This window comes from Dendrobates tinctorius, unplaced genomic scaffold, assembly GCF_039654945.1.
Source record: "Dendrobates tinctorius isolate UK_male_01 unplaced genomic scaffold, ASM3965494v1 ptg000241l, whole genome shotgun sequence".
NCBI classification, from domain to species: Eukaryota; Metazoa; Chordata; class Amphibia; order Anura; family Dendrobatidae; genus Dendrobates; species Dendrobates tinctorius.
Window position 1 is genome coordinate 29,665,867 of NW_027361908.1, and position 21,979 is coordinate 29,687,845.

Here is a 21,979-nt window from a genome sequence, read left to right on the forward strand (position 1 = left end):
TGCCACTCCTAATGTTGTAGCAATTTCTCGGATGTGTTTTTTCTGTTTTTGCAGCTTAAGAATGGCTTGTTTCAACTGCATTGAGAGCACCTTTGATCGCATGTTTCCTTCACAGCAAAACCTTCCAAATGCAAGCACCAAACCTCAAATCAACTCCAGACCTTTTATCTGCTTAATTGAGAATGACATAACGAAGGGATTGCCCACACCTGTCCATGAAATAGCCTTGGAGTCAATTGTCCAATTACTTTTGGTCCTTTTAAAAACAGGGTGGCACATGTTAAGGAGCTGAAACTCCTGAACCCTTCATCCAATTTTAATGTGGATACCCTCAAATGAAAGCTGAAAGTCTGAACTTCAACTGCATCTGAATTGCTTTGTTTAAAAATCATTGTGGTAATGTCTAAAACCAAAATTAGAAAAATGTTGTCTCTGTCCAAATATATATGGACCTAACTGTATATACAGTGGAGATGACATACAGGTATATACTAAATACAGGAGATGACATACTGAATTGACGCCCCCAGGAAGAAGCCAGTGGCGAAACACACGTCGGGGTGGTGAGAGGACGTGGCCACCAGTTCCACTACATAAGGTGAAACTGTCCCCTATACTACGGACATGGTTCTTTACATATTATGAGCACAAGCATTGTGATACATATGGTCTCCCATACTTCAGAAACTATCCTTTATATATTATGGGCATGAGTATTTTGACATTTGGTTTCCAGATTGCGGATACCATCCTTTATATGGTATGAGCATGAGTACTATGATATACATGGTCTTCTAATATAATGAAATTATTTACTCCTGTTAGTTTTAGCTCAGCTTTATATATTTTATGTTTATTGGTGTATCTAGTTAGGACGGAGCATTACTATTGCTAAAGTGATCCTTTATAGAGGCAATAATTCAGCATTTATAATATTTTTGGGGAGTTGGCACATTCCTTTATGTGAGGTATTCTGTTTTTTATTTTTTGGTTTTAATTGTTTATTTACTGGTAATTAAAATTGTATTATATAATGGATCTCTTCGTTTCCTCTCTTTTATTGTAAGTAGGGGTTAGAGTAAGATATTTTGAAGTGAAGTGCCATACATCATTCCTTATTTGGACATTATATTTATATTGTTGATGTATATTCTATATACAGGAGGAGATGACATACAAGTATATACTATATACAGGAGGAGATGTCACACAGGTACATACTATATACAGGAAGAGATGACATGCAGGTATATACTATACACAGGGGAGATGACATACAGATATATATACTACTAGCTGAAGAGCCCGGCGTTGCCTGGGCATAGTAACCAACTGTGGTTAGTTATAACAAATTATAATGATTATATTGCACATAAAAACATTTCAAATCATATATTCAACACTACAGATTTGCAACACAAATTAACTAAACAATTACTCAAGAATTGATAGTATTTTATTTTCAACTCATTCAATATTTTTGTTTTTTCCTTTAGGTGCAAAGATGAACAGATTTTGGGCAGTTCCAACTCTTGAACAGACCACGTAAAGTTGACCATGAGAAAAGCATGTAGATTGCAAATTGATCCCTACTACTTTCAAGGACTGTCCCTGAGCATTGTTAATGGACATTGCAAATAGCAGTTGAACTGGAAGCTGGAGGCGTTTAAGTCAAAAAACAAATCAGATGAAATGAAAGGAATTCTTGGAATGAAAATGTCCTCTCCTTTGGCACATCCTGTTTCTGAGCTGTGTATCTAACCCTTTCCTGTGTGATGTCTGCTGAGCTGTGTACCTAATCCTCTCCTGTGTGATACTTTCTGCTGAGCTGTGTATCTAATTCTATAGTGTGTTACTGACTGCTCAGCCATATATCTAATCCTATCCTGTGTGATTCTGACTGCTGAGCAGTGTATCTAATCCTATCCTGTGTGATACCATCTTCTGGGTCGTGTATCTAGCCCTATCCTGTGTGATACTGACTGCTGAGCTGTGTACCTAATCCTATCATGTGTGTTACTGATTGCTCAGTGGTGTATCTAATCCTATCCTGTGTGTTACTGACTGCAGAGCCGTGTATCTAATCCTATTCTGTGTGATACCGTCTGCTGAGCCGTGTATCTAATACTAATCTGTGTGATACTGTGTGCTGAGCTGTGTATCTAATCCTATCCTGTGTGATACTGTCTGCTGAGCCATGTATCTATTCCTATCCTGTGTGATACTGACTGCTGAGCTGTGTATCTAATCCTATCCTGTGTGATACTGACTGCTGAGCCATGTGTCTAATCCTCTCCTGTGTGATACTGACTGCTGAGCTGTGTATCTTATCCTATCCTGTGTGATACTGACTGCTGAGCCGTGTACCTAATCCTATCATGTGTGTTACTGACTGCTCAGCCGTGTATCTAATCCTATCCTGAGTGATACTGACTGCTGAGTCGTGTATCTAATCCTATCCTGTGTGATACTGACTGCTGAGCCGTGTATCTAATCCTATTCTGTGTGATACTGTGTGCTGAGCCATGCATCTATTCCTATCCTGTGTGATACTGACTGCTGAGCTGTGTATCTAGTCCTATCCTGTGTGATACTGACTGCTGAGCTGTGTATCTAATCCTATCCTGTGTGATACTGACTGCTGAGCCGCGTATCTAATCCTATCCTGTGTGATACTGGGCTCCCCCTGCAGTCTGTGCCAGAGGGTGGTCTGTGTTGGCACGCTAATAAATTGTGTTATTTCCAGCTTTACAGAAGGACGATAACACCATAGAAATGATAAGAATAATAGGCCAAATTGTTTGGTGAATTGGAACGCACAGGGTTAAAATTTCGCCTCACAACATAGTCTATGACGCTTTTGGGGTCCAGACGTGTGACTGTGCAAAATTTTGTGGCTGTAGCTACGACGGTGCAGATGTCAATCCCGGACATACACACATACATACAAACATACACACACATATTGAGCTTTATATATTAGATATACAGGAGATGACACACAGGAATAAACTATATACAGGAGGAGATGACTCACAGATATACACTATATACAGGAGGAGATGACATACAGCGACAAGTTATGTGCAATATAATCATTAAAATTTGTTATAACTAACCACAGTTAGTTACTATGCCCGGGCAACGCCAGACTCTTCAGTGAGTAGGTAATAAAATAGGGTGTGAAGATAAAATGTTTCCTGAAGAAATGGAAATTCCATCATACCTCATAAGTTTACATTCTAAGTACACACTACAGTTCAAAAGTTAATGGTCACTTAGAAATTTCCTTATTTTTGAAAGAAAAGCAGAGTTTTTTCCAATGAAGCTAACATTAAACGGTTCAGAAATACACTCTATACATTGTTATTGTGGTAAATGACTATTCTAGCTGCAAACGTCTGGTTTGCAATGCAATATCTTCATAGGTGTATAGAGGCCCATTTCCAACAACCATCACTCGAGTGTTGTTATGGTACTTTGTGTTTGTTAAATGTGTAAGAAAGCTAATGGATTGTTAGAATACCCTTGAAAACACTTGTGCAAGTATGTTAGCACAGGTGAACACAGTTTGGCTGATTAGAGAAACTATAAACCTGACCTTCCTTTGAGTTAGTTGAGAATCTGGAGCATTACAATTGTTGGTTCCATTAAACTCTCAAAATGGCTAGATAAAAAGCACTTTCATGTGAAACTCAACAGTCTATTCTTGTTCTTAGAAATGACGGCTATTCCATGCGAGAAATTGCCAAGAAATAGAAGATTTCCTACAACGGTGTGTACTACTCCCTTCAGAGGAGAGGAGCGCACAAACAGGCTCTAACCAGAGTAGAAAGAGAAGTGGGAGGCCCCACTGCACAACTGAGCAACAAGACAAGTACATTAGCATCTGTAGTTTGAGAAATTGACGCCTCACTGGTCCTCAACTGGCAGCTTCTTTAAATAGTACACACAAAACGCCAGTGTCAACATCTACAGTGAAGAGGCAACTCTGGGATGCTGGCCTTCAGGGCAGAGTGGCAAAGAAAAATCCATATTTGAGACTGGCTAATAGAAGGAAAAGATTAATATGGGCAAAAGAACAAAGACATTGGACAGAGAAAGATTGGAAAAAGTGTTATGGACAGACAAATGCAAGTTTGAGGCTTTTGGATCACACAGAAGAACATTTGTGAGATGCAGAACAACTGAAAAGATGCTGGAAGAGTGCCTGATGCCATCTGTCAAGCATGGTGGAGGTAATGTCATGGACTGGGGCTGCTTTGGTGCTGGTAAAGTGGGAGATGTGTACAAGGTAAAAGGGATTTTGAATAAGGAAGGCTATCACTCCATTTTGCAACACCATGCCATACCCTGTGGACAGTGCTTGATTGGAGCCAATTTCATTGTACAACAGGACAATGACAGAAAGCACACCTCCAGATTATGCAAGAACTATTTAGGGAAGAAGCAGGCAGCTGGTATTCTATCTGTAATGGAGTGGCCAGCGCAGTCACCAGATCTCAACCCCATTGAGCTGTTGTGGGAGCAGCTTGACCGTATGGTTCGCAAAAAGTGCCCATCAAGCCAAACCAACTTATGGCAGTGGCTTCTGGAAGCATGGGGTGAAATTTCTCCAGATTACCTCATCAAATTAACTGCTAGAATGCCAAAGGTCTGCAATGCTGTAATTGCTGCAAAGGGAGCATTCTTTGACGAAAGTAAAGTTTGAAGGAGAAAATTATTATTTCAAATAAAAATCTTTTTACGAACCTTGTCAATGTCTAGACTAGACTTTAAATTCATTTGGCAACTCATTTGAATAATAAAAGTATAAGTTTTCATGGAAAACACAAAATTGTCTGGGTGACCCCAAACTTTTGAACGGTAGTGTAGTTATCTTATATACCACTGATTGATTGGGTTTCTTTCAAGAAACTAGCAAAACTCTGAGGACATCATTTTTATCCTGTCCTTGTATTACATTCCATCAACTCTGGCACTTTATAGTTCAGTGGGTTTCAGTAGTGAACTGGATATACAATGTAGGTCATGTTTTAACGTTACATGAGGTTTAGTGTCAGAATGTGTTACATCAGATAGTGCTCGCTATTATATAATCGCAAATCCCTTCTCACAGCAAATAATCGCTTTTCTCCAATCTGTTGTTGAATCACACTGAATAAATTCAACCACATTCATTAAATATTTAAGGTCAGATTTTGAATGAAATAACTTTTAGAAGATATTTTTTAAATATAGCTTATCTTAAGTACAAGAAAATTTGAAGAAGAAAAATAACAGATTGCTTAATATCCAGTCTGCAGCTTCACATATAAATACACAGACAGTAATTGAAGCTTTGTCTTTCAAATCCTAAATCCATGGTATAATATATATACAGTGGGGGAAATAAGTATTTGATCTCTTGCTGATTTTGTAAGTTTGCCCACTGACAAATTTCAAAAACTGACTGTCACATCCAAGCATAAGCATAGTGTGAACAGGTGCTTAACCTAGAGTCACCACCTCATATACATTCAAACAAAAAAGGAAGCATACTGTAGCGCCATATCATGCAAACATGAAAAATAAATTGAATTACTACATTAGAAGTATGAAAAATTGAGAAATTTTAGCGCATAAAATAGCCAAGTTATGTGGTATATCTGGGAGGGGGCAGCTGGGGCATGTGCCCTGGGCGCAGTCGGGCCGCCTAATGTTATGGTCCGCAGTGTCTCCCCCGATGACTGCATTCTGCCGCCCCCCGGACTGGGAGTCGGCCATTCTCTGTGCTGGCTGCGCACCGGCTCCCAGGGAGCAATTGTACTGGCATCTGTACAGAAGCCAGAACAATTGAATCTTTGACTGGTGGGTCAGAGCGACGCCAGCAGTGTGATCATGTCATGTGATCATGCTGCTGACGTCACTCGCCAGCACCAGGACACTGGTGGTAAGTGTGCTCCTCTCTCTCTGGAGCTGAAGAACCGCCGAAGATTAAGGGGGATGCATAAAATGTGGGGGAGTTTGGAGTGGGGATGGGGGGCACTTTATGTGTGGGGGATTTAAAGTGGGGATGAGGGTTATTTAATTTGTGGGGGATTTAGAGTGGGGGGCACTTTATGTGTGGGGGATTGAGAGTGGGGATGGGGGTACTTAATGTGTGAGAGGATTTGGAGTGGGGATGGGGGTTATTTAATGTGTGGGGCATTTGGAGTGGGGATGGCGGCTATTTAATAAGTGGGGACATTTGGAGTGGGGATAGGGGGTTATTTAATGTGGAGGCATTTGGAGTGGGGATGGGGGGTTATTTAATGTGTGGGGGCATTTGGAGTGGGGATGGGGATTATTTAATGTGTGGGGCATTTGGAGTGGGGATGGGGGTTATTTAATGTGTGGGTGCAATTGAAGTGGGGATGGGGGTTATTTAATGTGTGGGGGCATTTGGAGTGGGGATGGGGGTCATTTAATGAGTGGGGGCATTTGGAATGCAGATGGGGGTTATTTAAAGTGTGGGGATTTAGAGTGGGAATTTATTTAATGTGTGGGGGGAATTGGGATGGGGATGGGGTACTTAATGTGTGAGGAGATTTGGAGTGGGGATGGGGGTTATTTAATGTGGGGGGGATTTGGCATGGGGATGGGGGGATTTAATGTGTGTGGGGGATTTAGGGTGGGGATGTGGGGATTTAATGTGTGTGGGGAGATTTGAGGACATAAAATGAAGAGTATGTACCATATATATGAGGAAACAGTATGGGGGGTGAGTGGGGGATGGGTGCAGACAGTATGGGGAGCGAATGGGTAAATGTATGTGGACACAGTATGAGTAGCAATGGGAAAAATGTATGTGGACACAGTATGGGGAGTGAGGGTGATGGGATGTGTGCAGACACAGTATGGGGAGTTGGGTGTGTGAGTAGACAGTATAGAGAGTGAGGGGGTAAATACATGATGAGACAGTATGGTGAACAGGTGGGATGTTAGAGGAGACAGTATGAGGAGGGAGGGGAATAGTGTGAGGTGACAGTATATTGCAGATATTTTTATTTAGGAGCAATATAATGACACTTTTATCTTTAAGAGGATCGTGTGAAGATTTGCTGCAGAAGACTGGAGAAGATAGAAGGCTGCAGAGACGAGATGTGGATGAGAAAACTCATCATGGGGTCTGGACAAGAAGAAAAGAAGAACAACTACAGAGATGATGTCATTTATAAGGTACCTGGATGTAAATATTTGTGAAACTGACTTATTCTGATGTTTTTATTTATGTTAGGGACATTAAAGTGGTTGTCCAAGTTTGTGTTGAATCTGCAGTCTTCTGAATTCTCATAGTGATCATTGAAAGCTGTTAGGATTCTCTCATGCCGGTAATTTACATACATGCAGTCTCATGCTGACTAGACATGTGTGGCCTCACTCAATGAAAATGAACGGAGCGAGGCCGGGCACGGCTAGTCGGAATGTGGCCAGAAGTATATAAATCACATACTTGTGCTGACATGACTGTGTACTCTTTCCACCAGTAAGGGAGAATCCCAAAAGTGTGCAGTGCATTCGTTGTGAGAATTCAGAAGCCTGCAATGTCAGGATTTAGCTCTGCAGGTTCCAGTGGTCATCACATGGACACTTCACTCATATGTGATTTTCATACTTATGGACCTGAGACAACGAGCTTCTTTTCCTGCTTCTCTCAGTTTTTCACTGAACATTGAGAGCATTAGGAAGAGCAGCTCGTCGGTACATCACTAAGTGTGCATATCACATGTGTGCTTTGGGGGGGGCGCGGAACCGAATTCTTGCCCTGGGTGCCAGAAAGCCTACATACACCTCTGGGCAAAGTTATGTGTATCTGGAAGCCACGGTAAGGCATTTCTCGTTTTCCAGGACCCTATGTAATGCCAATCCTCACTTAGACTGAAGTCTTCATCTGAATGGGAGCCTATGTAAATCCTCTGTTTAGACTGAAGTCTACTCTATATCTCTGTGGAGGGGTAGTGGCCCTTCTTTGATTTAAAGTGCCTGCGGCTAACAGGTGGACTGCTCAGTCAGAAGGTTAATGAATATAAATTTCAAAAACTGAACATCACATTCAAGCATAAGTATAGTGTGAGCAGGTGCTTAACCTAGAGTCATCAACTCATATACATTCAAACAAAAAAGGAAGCACACTGTAGAGCCATAACATGCAAACATGAAAAATGAATTGCATTACTGCATTAGAAGTATGAAACATTGAGAAAGTTTAGGTAAGGTAAGGCATTTCTCGTCTCGTTTTCGATGACCCTATCTAATGCCAATCCTCATTTAGACTGAAGTCTTCATCTGAATGGGAACCTTTGTAAATCCTCTGTTTAGACTGTGGAGGGGTAGTGGCCCTGCGGCTAACAGGTGGAGTGCTCTGTCAGAATGTTAATGAATACAGATTTGTTCCCAATCAGAGGAAGACTTCAGTTTAAGTGAGGATTGGCATTAGCTAGGGTCCTGGAAAACGAGAAATGCCTTACCGTGGTTTCCAGGTACACATAACTTGGCCATTTTATGCACTAAACTTTCTCAATTTTTCATACTTCTAATGCAGTAATGCAATTCATTTATTCATTTTTCATGTTTACATGTTATGGCGATACAGTGGGCTTTCTTTTTTGTTTGAATGCCCACTGACAAAGACATGAACAGTCAATAATTTTAAGGGAAGGTTAATTTTAACATGGAGAGATAGAATATCAAAAATAAAATCCAGAAAATCAAATTGTATAAATTGTATAATTTTTTTTGCATTTTGCAGTGAGAAATAAGTATTTGATCCCTGTTGGCAAGCAGAGTAGTTAGACGTTTTTGTAGTTGATGGTGAGTTTTGCGCACGTCAGATGGAATTTTGGTCCACTCCTCTTTGCAGATCATCTCTAAATCATTAAGATTTTGAGGTTGTCGTTTGGCAACTCGAAGCTTCAACTCCCTCCATAAGTTTTCTATGGGATTAAGGTCTGGAGACTGCCTAGGCTACTCCATAACCTTAATGTGCTTCTTTTTGAGCCACTTCTTAGTTGCCTTGGCTGTATGTTTTGGGTCACTGTCTTGCTGGGAGACCCAGCCATGACCCATTTTTAATATCCTGGCGGAGGGAAGGAGGTTGTCACTCAGGATTTTACGGTACATGGTTCCATTCATTCTCCCATTGATGCAGTGAAGTAGTCAGGTGCCCTTAGCAGAGAAATACCACAAAACATAATGTTTCCACCACCATGCTTGACAGTGGGAATGGTGTTCTTTGTGTCATAGGCAGCATTTCTCTTCCTCCACGTTAATGCCAAAGAGCTCAATTTTTGTCTCATCTGACCACAGCCCCTTCTCCCAATCACTCAGAGAATCATCCAGATGTTCATTGGCAAACTTCAGATTGGCCTACACATGTGCCTTCTTGAAAAGGGGGACCTTGCAAGCACTGCAGGATTTTAAACCTTTACGGCATAAGGTGTTACCCATGGTTTTCTTGGTAACTGTGGTCCCAGCTGCCTTGAGTTCTTTAACAAGTCCCCCATGTAGTCTTAGGCTGATCTCTCACCTTCCTCATGATCAAGGATACCCCACGAGGTGAGATTTTGTATAGTGCCCCAGATCGATGTTGATTGACATTCATTTTGCATTTCTTTAATTTTCTTACTATTGCATCAACAGTTGTCTCCTTCTCACCCAGTGTCTTTCTTATGGTTTTGTAGCCCATTCCAGCTTTATGCAGGTCTATGATCTTGTCCCTGCCCCTGACATCCTTATAAAGCTCTTTGGTCTTGCCCATGTTGTAGAGGTTAGAGTCTGACAGATTAATTGAGTCTGTGGTCAGGAGTCTTTTATGAAGGTGACTATGTAAAGGTAAAAAGTGGATTAGGAGCATCTAACTGGTCTGTAGGAGCCAGAACTCCTCATGGTTGTAAGGGGATCAAATACTTATTCCTGACTGCAAAATTCAAATAAATTTATATAATTTATACAATGTGATTTCCTATATTTTCTTTTTGATATTCTATCTCTCAATGTTAAAAATATACATATCTATTTATATAATTGCCTTGTAATGTTTTCATTTCCTGTACTGTCCAGATGTCACATTCACACACTCACAGTCACACTCACAGTCATACTAACACACTCACACTCTCACAATCTCTCACACACTCTCACAGCCTCTTGCAAGGTACCATCAGTGGAACACCATAGTATTGCGGGATTGTGCTTGGGTGAATTCTGCGCAGGCGCAGTGAATCATTCGGCTGATCCTGGCGGCAGATGCGCGATGTGTCTACTGTAAAGGAAGCCGATCACATTAAAGGGGATCACAGAGGATTCATTTTGTGAGGTAAAATATTTCACTAACTGTTTTTAAATAATATTTTACCTCAAAAAATGTATTCTCTGCGATCTCCTGCTGTAATGTCAGTATTGTCTTTTGCTTCCTCACCTGCCCAAGAGCTGTGGTATGTTCTGTACACGATCAGAGACAGACAATTTTTAAAATGAACCTTCATTTGTGGGAAAACCCCTTTAAATAGAAATTTCTCCTGACATGCTGTGCACTGACTGTTTAGTGATGGGGTACACAGGTCAAACAATAGATTACATGAGAGGAGAAAATAGCAGATGGGGGAGAGAGAAAGCGCACAGGAGTGAGACAGACAGAGCACAGGGGGGAGACAGACAGAGCACAAGGGGGAGACAGCTCAAATGGGACACTACATGAGGGGAGAACACAGCACAGGAAGGAGAGAGACAGCAAACAAGGGGGATAGCACATGGGGTAGACAGGTCAAAGAAGAGAGCACAGATGGGAGAAGTCAGCACATGGGAAAAGAAAAAGTATAGGTGGGTGAGCACATGGGGGGAGAGATTATCAACGCTGCAAAGCCTGCCCCCATCGTGACATTACCACCCTCCCAATGCGATAGCATCAGGCCTCCATCTTATCTCAGGAACACTTCAACTGTGAAAGACAGAATCTAAAAATAAAAACCTGAAAATTACATAGTATGATTTTAAATAATTAAATAGCATTTTATTGCAGGAAATAAGTATTTGTTCACCTACCAACCAGCAAGAATTTTGGCTCTCACAGACTTGTTAGCTTTTCTTTAACCCATTTCTGACATCAGACGCAATATTCCGTTGATGTGACCTGGGCCTATTTGACCAGTGACGGAATATTACGTCATCGCGATCGCTCATGCATACGTGACTGCTGACAGCCAGCACTAGGTGCCAGGAGTGGTTATGGACCACTTACGTCACTTTAACCCCCCAAATGCAACCGACCATGATAGTGTGACACCCCAGAGTCCGGTTGTCACAGTGACATTACCTCCCTCTAATGGGTAAAGTCATGCTTGGAGGCAGAAAAGGGACCCCATTCCAGGCAGCATAGATTAAATCACAATTTGCTGCTGCAGGTCAGAAAAGGGAGCTGACTTATAAATTTTGGCCAGCAGAGGGGGTTGGTTAGTCAGCTAGAGGTGAGCTGAGGGGGTTGTCATGGAAACGAAACAGCTGTGAGCTGTGAGGAGAAATAATGACAGTTAAACGTGAGGACGTGAGGTAAAAGATTTTTCTGGAAGATCCTGTCAGATGAAGACAGGGAGCTGATCTGTGAAGAAGGAAAGGACAAGAGCAGAGACTGTAAGACTCTAGGGAAGCTAAATCAGAATATGCACATTAAAGGAGCATCCAGCCCTACATAAACCATGACACAAAATGGATATAAAATATACCTTTTATTGATCATCACATAAAACCACAATAAGCATAGTAATAATAGATGAGGTGGTCGGTTTTGGGAGACAAACAGAAAATGTTTCCCGAAGCCACTCACAGCCTAGACACCATAATATGCACCATACAGAGAAATCTCCACGGGAGAAAAATAATAATAGTAGAGTGACCACAGAATCTGACTATACTGTAATTCAGCGTCAGAGCATCATCCTGCCAATAATTATATAATGATATCCACAAGGATCCCATATAAGTCAAGAGTAAAAAATCCCACACAGGGTGACAGGATTATAAAAAGATAGTAGATGTGGCTACCCTAAAGTAACTCTCCCAGTATTTCTCCCTAAAGAAAATACTGCATATAGCAGACCACTGAGTGAAGCGCTAATAAAGAGAAAAGGGACATCAGAGTCCTAGGCTGACAGGAGCTGTAAGTCCTGATAACCGAATCTGAAAGTACAGGGAATTGTAAATTCCTGTGCACATTAATTACCTGAGGGCACGGCAGTGGATAAGGAGCCTGGGGCCGACGGTGAAGAGAACGGTACCCGTGGAATAGGCTCACGCTGACAGCCGTACAGGTTAGTGAAACCATCACGAATAGAGGGTCGCAGCATAGTTATATACAGCGGAGACCCACACACAAAGCGCAGAAGGAAGGTCATCTTTGCCCTGGGACTACAGCCCTACCTGTGGAGGGCTACAACATCATAGCTGCGCCCAACATCCATCCCAGAGGAACAACACCGCAGTGCTGGTCACCTCTGACTAGAATACCACAGGTGGCGTCACGTATTTCACCATCTAATAACTTTATTTTCATCTTTTTACCACATAAATACCACACAACTTTCCCCTATTTTATTACTGGATGCCTCTGGGCCACGGACCGGGTCGCCGCCACCATGACACCGTCCCCCATGGAAGTCGACGGGCCTGGTACCGAGTACCCCCAGGCCCCGCGAGGCGCTCCAACAGCAGCATTCCGGAAGTTGGCAGAGGGCTGACAACCCCACTGCCTTTGGATCGGAGACGCCGCGGCATGACGCGAGGTCCCGATCGTTACCATGGTGACCCGATGTCATCATGATGACATATGGGTCACCAGACCTAGGAAACTTGCTGATCATGCACAGTGCATGATCAGCAACTCACTCTGTCAGTGCAGAACTGACAGAATCTATGGCATGGGGATGCTGCTTTATCTCCAAGCTATAGAAGCGATCAACACAACAGGCAAAAAATGATTGTCCTATAGTGGGACTAAGTAAAAAAATGTTAGAAAAAATATTGAAATAATTGCAAAAATATTGGAAAAAAATCAAAAATAATAATAAAAATATAAAAATAATAAAAATCAATATACATTCTATAAGTAAACATTCGAATGAAAAAAAAACAATTAAAGTACACATATTTGGTATTGCCGCATCTGTAACAACTCGACCTATAAAACTGTCCCAGTAGTTAACCCCATAAGTGAACACCTAAAAAAATATAAAACAAGGCAAAAAAACAATGCTTTATCATGGTACCGCTGAACAAAAAGTGGAATAACACGTGATCAAAAAGATGGATATAAATAAACATGGTACTGAAAAGATCATCTTGTACCGTAAAAAAGAAGCTGCCATACAGCTCCACCAGTGAAAAGATAAAAAAGTTATAGCTCTCAGAATAAAGTGATGCAAAAATAATTATTTTTTTCTATAAAATAGTTTTTATTGCATAAAAGCGCCAAATCATAAAAAACTATATAAATGAGGTATTGCTGTAACCGTACTGTCCCATACAATAAAACTGCCTTATCAATTTTACCACACACAGAATGGTATAAACCCCCCCACCCCCCTAAAAAAGGTATTCATGAATTGCTGTTTTTTGTTTATTGTGCCTCCCAAAAATGGGAATAGAAAGTGATAAAAAATGTAATGTTCACAAAAATGGTAAAAAATGGTAAAAATACACCCCAGAGTACTGAAGGAGATAGCAGAAGAAATTTTTGAACCCCTCTCCATAATCTTTGAAAATTCTTGGAGAACAGGAGAAGTCCCAGAAGACTGGAGAAGAGCAAATGTTGTTCCTATCTTCAAAAAGGGGAAGAAGGTGGACCCAGGCAACTATAGGCCGGTGAGTCTGACTTCTATACCAGGAAAGATCTTTGAACAAATTATTAAACAACATGTATGTCAGTACCTGGATAAGAATGAAGTGACTAAACAGAGTCAGCATGGGTTTGTAACTAATAAGTCATGTCAGACTAACTTAATTTCCTTCTATGACGGAATCACTGATTGGGTGGATCAAGGAAATGCTGTAGATATAGTATATCTTGACTTCAGCAAAGGATTTGACAAAGTATCTCATACAATCCTTATTGAAAAAATGACTAAGTATGGAATGGACAAGGCAACTGTTAGGTGGATTCATAACTGGCTTAGTGATCGGACCCAAAGAGTGGTCGTAAATGGTTGCACATCCAGTTGGAAGAATGTCTCAAGTGGGGTACCACAGGGCTCTGTCCTGGGCCCTGTATTGTTCAACATCTTTATCAATGATTTAGATGAAGGAATTGAGGGTAAACTGATTAAATTTGCTGATGACACAAAGCTAGGAGGGATAGCTAATACTAGAGAAGAGAGAGAGAGGATTCAAAAAGATATAAATAAACTGGAGCAGTGGGCAGCAACTAACAGAATGATTTTTAACAGGGAAAAATGCAAAGTACTACATCTGGGCAATAAAAATGAAAAAAGCATATACAGAATGGGAGGAATAGGGCTAAGCAACAGCACATGTGAAAAAGACTTGGGTATACTAATAGATCACAGACTGAATATGAGTCAACAGTGTGATGCAGCAGCAAAAAAGGCAAATGCAATTCTAGGATGTATTAACAGAAGCATACAGTCTATATCACGTGAAGTCATTATTGCCCTCTACTCCTCTTTGGTCAGACCTCATCTGGAATATTGTGTCCAGTTTTGGGCACCACATTTTAAAAAAGACATCAACAAACTGTCATGTCCGCCATGTCTGTCATGTCTGCCATGTCTGTTTTGTCTCAAGAACTTCTGGAGTGATGTGCATGCGCATATCTTGTCTGCTATCCTGCTTGTTCCCTAGAGCAGTGTGCACACTCACCTCATGTCTGCTGAGCTGCAAGATGCCTGCGTTTCTGCTTTGCCTTCTGTGATCTTCTTGTCATGTCTAGAATCCCTGATCATGTGTCCTTCCTAGGATCCTGCACTGTCTGGTTCTGCAATCATCTCGTCATGTCTGAAACTCTGATCATGTGACCTTTCCTAGGTTCCTGCACTGTCTGGTTCTGCAATCATCTCGTCATGTCTAGTATCCCTGATCATGTGTCCTTCCTAGGATTCTGCACTGTCTGGTTCGGTGATCATCTCGTCATGTCTGAAACCCTGATCATGTGACTGCGCTCTGTGATCCTGGAGCATCTGAACTAGGAAGTTCTCCCCTGGTCCTGACCCGGAAGAGGAGGTGCTGTGCCCTATATCAGACCTCCCCTTCCTATGCTCAGGGCCTGAGTATTGTGTTGTGTCCCTGCATGGCTGCTTGGTCTGTGGGGGGCTCCCTCTATTCTGTGCCCTTGCACCTAGCTCTGTAGTGCGTCTCTGCACGTGTTCCGTGCTCGTATTCCGTCTCTTGTCTTGTGCCTTGTCCAGTGTTTGTCCTTCGTGCCATGTTTTGTCTTTGCCTTGCTTTGCCTTGTAGTCCTTGTTTGCTCTAATTCTGTTTCGTGTTTCTTTCCATGTTTCCTGTCTCGCTTTGCTTTGTGGCTTCAGGTATCCCTCTCTGTACCCTGTCCCTGACGTGTCTCCCTACACGTGCAGGCCTCAGTCTCTGTACCCTGTCCCTGACGTGTCTCCCTACACGTGCAGGCCTCGTCTCTGCACCCTGTCCCTGGCGTGTCTCCTAGACGTGCAGGCTTCATCTCTGTTCCCTGTCCCTGACGTGTCTCCTTACACGTGCAGGCCCCCATCTCTATACCCTCTCCCTGACGTGTCTCCTTACACGTGCAGGCCCCCGTCTCTGTACCCTGTCCCAGACGTGTCTCCTTACACGTGCAGGCCCCCGTCTCTGTACCCTGTCCCTGACGTGTCTCTCTACACATGCAGACCTCCGCCTCTGTACCCTGTTTAGTCCCAAGGTTCTCCCTTAGCCCGGCTCTGGGCTTCGGCCTACGCTCCGCTGCCAGACTCTGTCCCTGTTCCTGACGTGCCTCTCTACAAGTGCAGGTCTCCGCTCTGTACCCTGTCTAGTCCCAAGGCCCTGCCATGGCCCGGCTCTGGGCTTCGGCCTACGCTCCGCTGCTAGACTGTCCCTGTCCCTGGCATGCTCTCTGCATGCGCAGGTCTCTGCTTCGTTCTTTGTCTTCTCCCTGATATTTCGTGCGCTCTTGCACTTTTCATACTAGGCTTTGCTGTGCGGTATAGCACGCGTCTCTGTCCTGTACCTTTGCTTAGCCCTGCCTTGTGTCTCCGTGCCTCCGTGAACGTGCCTGGTCGCCTGTGCCTGCCTGGTGTGCCTCAGCCGTGCCGCCTCTAGCCATGCTCACCTGTGTGCCTCAGCCGTGCCCCCGTCCAGTGCTAAAGTGGTTCCCGGCTGTGTGGCCCCGCAGAGGTGTCGCCTCTAGTCGTGCCCGCCTGCAACTGCCATCGTCGGTACCACCTGCCAGTGCCCCGCAGTGGTCTCCGTGCTCTCTTGCACGCACGCTGGTTCTCGCACTGTGCCTTTTCGTGCTACTCTTGCACAAAGCCTTTTGCCTCTTTTGCTCTGCTCTTAACCCTAGTTTGCCTGCCGGATTCCAAAACTTGCCGACCGCTGCCAGAGGTCCGGACCTAGATGACTGCGGCCTGATGTCCGGAGCTGATGTCCGTAGCCAGATACCTGGACCCTGTCGGTCGATGCCAGTACCTCGGTTTCCGATGCCATTGTACCTGTCCCTGGCGTGCCCTCGCACGCGCAGGCCACTGTCCTTGTGTCTCTCCCTGGCGTGCCCTCGCACGCGCAGGCCACCGTCCTTGTGTCTCTCCCTGGCATGCCCCTTGGCATGCGCAGGTCTCGTCCTGTGAACCCGAACCTGGCGTGTCTGTTGACACGTATCATGTCGTTAACCCTGTCTTGTTTCCTTGCATGGAACCCTGGCTGACTTTCGGATGTCCGGATCCTGATGATTGCCTACAGAACTTCAGAACCTGATGTCCCGGTTGATCTTCGCTTGCTGTCCAGAGTCTGATGTCATCGTGCCTCCGCCTACCATCTGCACGTACCATGCTTGGACCTTGGCGTGCCCTTGCACGCACCTTGCTATGTTGTCCCTGTTCTGGTTATGTTTGTACTTGATGTTATTGTGGCGCCCCTGAGGCTTCAGTCGCCACAGAGGTACTGCACCTTCTCCTAAGGTGTAGTGCCCCACCATCCAGGTAGGGTGGGAACTCCTTCCGCACTCCACACCTGCATTCCACACACAGGATAGTTCAGTGGGGCCACCTAACAGCTTCATGCTGGGGGTTAGCAGAGCACCCCTTATGGAACCGTGCTTCGTAACACGAGATGTACTGGGAGGCGGGTGGAGAGAGATGATACAAAAGAATGGGAAGAGTGAAAGTTAGTAGTTAGTTGGCTAGAGGAGAGAGAAGAGAGAAGATGGGTGTCTGAGGGACGTGCTGCAGCAGGTCCCAGTGATCTGGGCTGCTGGCACGAGAAAGACCAGAGAAAGAGACTGATAAGATTGATAACCTAACCTTCCAAAAGAGAGAGAGAACAGATCGGAACGAAGGCGAATAGAAGGACGTGGGAAGCAGGTTGAGAAAGAGAGAGAACCCTTCCAGTCCAGAGAGCGCAAAGGCCGGGGCCCGGTCCCCGAGGTTGATTGGATCTTTATGTCCGGCAACAGATACCAGAGGAGTAGTGAGCCGCTAACGCCTTGCTCCCATCATAGACTTGGGACACAACAGCAACTGAATAGAGAGCCGGGATGTAGTGAGGAGTCCCCGAAGCAGGCTACAGCTGTCATACAAGTAAAGACTAGGAACACCTAGAGAGAGGCATTCCAGGGCAACTAAGTACTGGAGTGCTTCGCATCTAAAGGCGCATTGGAGGAGTCGTTCAGTAAGGTACATATTGGCGGAGTGTGGAAGGGAGAATCCTATCCTGCCTGGAGGTTGGCTGGAGCCCTGACCTGGAGAACACAGTACGGAGGCAGGCAGTTGTGTGAACTGCAAACAGTGAGTAAAGCTTTGGAACCACATACTCTGGTGTCCTCCAGTTATTCCAGCACCACTACACCTGGGTACCAGCCTCCATACCATTCTGTGCCTCTCCTCATCCATTGCACCTATACTGCCCTGGGACTACAGCTCCACCTGTGGGGAGCTATACCATCTCTGCTGCACCACACCATCAGTCCCAGCGGATCTGTATGCAGCGTTGGCTTACCATCTTACTTGCCAAACACCACGGGTGGCATCACGGGTTATTCATATAAACTTTAACACCCTTAACATCACCGACATTGGTATTTGGCACCCAGGGCCACGGACTGGGTCACCGCTGCTGTGACACATTCCCACCTTGACACCGGCCCGGTACCGAGTACCCAGCTGCCCTGGGTGTGCGAGGGTGACCCATTATCCCTGAAGCCTTCCTTAAATGAAGTTTCTTTGAACTAACGTCTCGTCTCGCCTTGTCTTGTTTCCCTGAGCCGGCCGTCTGGTCCAGCTGCCTTGGTGGCTCACCCTCTTGGTCTTGCCCCTGACACTCCCTGTATAGGGGGTGGTTCTCACTAGGTTAGCTCGCCCTAGGTGGATGGGTGCCACGGCCCAGAGGGTCCACTCATTCAAAGAAGAAACGACTCAGCGTAAGCTGACGCTCATCACACAAACTGGAGCAAGTTCAGAAAAGAGCGACCAGAATGGTGACCGGTCTGCAAACCCTGTCTTATGAGGAAAGGTTGCAGGATTTGGGAATGTTTAGTTTGCAAAAGAGAAGACTGAGAGGAGACTTAATAGCTGTCTATAAATATCTAAAGGGCTGTCACATTGTAGAAGGATCATCTTTATTCTCATTTGCAAAAGGAAAGACTAGAAGCAATGGGATGAAACTGAATGGGAAGAGACACAGATTAGATATTAGAAAAAACTTTTTGACAATTAGAGTGATCAATGAGTGGAACAGGCTGCCACGAGAAGTGGTGAGTTCTCCTTCAATGGAAGTCTTCAAACAGAGGCTGGACAGACATCTGACTGGGATGATTTAGCGAATCCTGCTTTGACCAGGGGGTTGGACCAGATGGCCCAGGAGGTCCATTCCAACTCTACGATTCTATTATCCTATGAAAAATGTCAACTCTTCCCGCAAAGTGCAAGACATCACAATACTCTGTGGACCAAAACATGGAAAAATTATAGCTCTTAAAATGTGATGATGCAAAAACTATTTTTTGCAATAAAAGCGTCTTTTAGTATGTGACAGCAGCCAAACATAAAAACCCACTATAAGGGCCCCGTCACACATAGCGATCTCGCTAGCAAGATCGCTGCTGAGTCTCAAGTTTTGTGACACAACAGCGATCTCACCAGCGAGATCGCTGTGTGTGACAGCGATCGGCGACCGGCCCCCCTGCCGGTATCGCTGATCACTGTAGGAAACCGCTGGACATTTCTTTTGTCGCTGGCCAGCACGCATCGCTGCGTATGACAGGCGGGAGACCAGCGATCTGCTGGTAACTAATGTACACATCGGGTATCCAAGGGACGTGCGTCCCTTAGATACCTGATGTGTACGTTAGTTACCAGCGCGCTGATGCAGGGAGCTGGTAACTAACGTACACGTCGGGTATCTAAGGGACGCACGTCCCTTGGATACCCGATGTGTATGTTTGTTACCAGCTCCCTGCATCAGCGCGCTGGTAACTAACGAACACAGTGACGCCGCTCGCTCGGCATCGCTGTGCTGATCGCTGGTGAAGCTGTCTGTGTGAAAGCTCTCCAGCGATCACATAGCGACTCACCAGCGATCCTGACATGTTAATATCGTTGTTGGGATCGCTGGTGAGTCGCTATGTGTGACACCAGCTTAAGGCCTCTTTCACACTTCTTGATATTTCTGGTACATGAGATGTCAGTGTCCATATGTGTAATACTTGCGGCACATGTGTGGCATGTATGTGCTGCCTGTGTGTCGCATCAGTACCACAAAGATGGGCGCCAGGGAAGAAGCATTACAGTAAGCGCTGTTCCCCAACGCCAGGTGCTAAACAAGGTTCTCATCATCCTCCCCTATTCTGCTGGCAATCGGCGAGAGCAAGGGAGAATAAAGAGAGTTTATATTTAAGTGATAAAAGAGACAGTAGGATACGGCTAATAGGACTATTATTCCCATCAGCCTACCCCTGCTGCTGCTAACAACAGTGAGAGCAGGAGCGGTGGATGGGAGTATTCATCAGTCGCCCCGGTTGTAAATAAGAAAAAACCTGCATGGGTTCCCCTGTATTTTCCATAACCGGCCAGGCAAAACTCACAGCTGCGAGTTGCAACCCTCAGCTGTCAGCTTCAGCAATGTTGGTTATCAAGAACAGAGGGGTCCCCAGGTTGTTTTTTCAAAAATTATTTAATAAATAATTTAAGAAAAACGGTCCCCCCCATTTTTGACAACCTGCCTTGATAAAACTCACAGCTGGTCGCTGATATTCTCATGCTGGTAAGGGGCCATGGATATTGACCCTCCCAGCCTAAAAATAGCAGCCCACAGCTGCCCAGAAAAGGCACCTCTATTAGATGCACCAATTCTGGTGCTTTGCCCAGCTTTTCCCACTTGCCCTGTAGCAATGACAAGTGAGGTTCATATTTGTGGGGTTGATGTCACCTTTATATTTTCAGGTAACATAAAGCCCACGGCTTAGTAATGGAGAAGCATCTATAAGGCACCTATCCATTACTAATCCTCTAGTTAGTCACAGATCAAAAATAAGGAGAAGGGGGAAAGGATGATTGCTCAACAGACTATGCTTGAAGACCGGCCGTGCCTGTAATTCAGTGGCAGACTACCAAGTATGAGCAAGCATGAAGACAAAGAATTTTTCCGGCACTGGAGACCTTTCCATAGAAAACATTATCTTTATTAAGAAATCTTAATGGATAAAAACATTACATGAGGAGGAGACCCCAACGCCTGACGCATTTCAGACCTGAAAAATTGTCCTTCCTCAAAGGCTTACAGACATAAAATCAACAATTCCTTTTATGTTCTTAACCATTATAAAAGCACATGTGATTAATTAGGGAGACCACTTACAATTAACTATTTAACAACCAGTGCTATGTTCATGATGTGCGGTCTCACAGAAAAAAACGCATGTCAATATTATGATGCTATACAAAGAGTATGTATGAATGCTAATTTCATGTGCATATTAAATAAATAAAAATATCCACGTACATCAATTATTGTGAACAGATAAGGTTAAATAGAGATCTGCACAAACATTGAATTCTAATGAATTCAAAACCCTTTTCTTGTATGTGAATACAATGCACCAAAAAATTGATCTCCGGAATAAATATAAATATTTTAACAAGGATGCAGAAAAACAAAAGGGTTTAGAATGTGATCTCATAGAAAAAGCACATGATGACATCTAAATGCCACAAAGAATATATGTATACATACTTATTTTCATTTGCATATTAAATAGAGACAATATCATTTATCAATCACTATAAATAAGTGGCACAGATATTCAACCCTAATACAGTGAAAATTCAAACAGTAAAATCTTATTCTTATGTTTATATAAAATGCATAGAAAAATTGTTAGAAACATCCTTAAGTTCCGAAAAGGGTCGGGGATGTTTTAATAAAAATACAAAAGGTCGTTTTTATAATTAAGACCTTCTGGGTAGCGCGCATTCATAGCCAGTATCCAAAAGGCTTCCCGACAATGAAGCTCATGCTTCCAGTCTCCTTCTCTAATTGGACTGTTCATCCTTTCAATTCCCTTAACCATTAAACCCCGTAAGTCCCCACCATGTATAACCAAAAAATGTTTTGATAAACCTGAGACATTTTTCTGACTTGCAGCGGACCCTGGATTTTCAGCGGTAATATGCTCACCCAACCTCTTCTTTAGATTCCTAGTAGTACAATCTGTGTAATATTTATCACATACCACTCACGTCGCCATATAGACAATGTGTGGGGTATTGTAGTT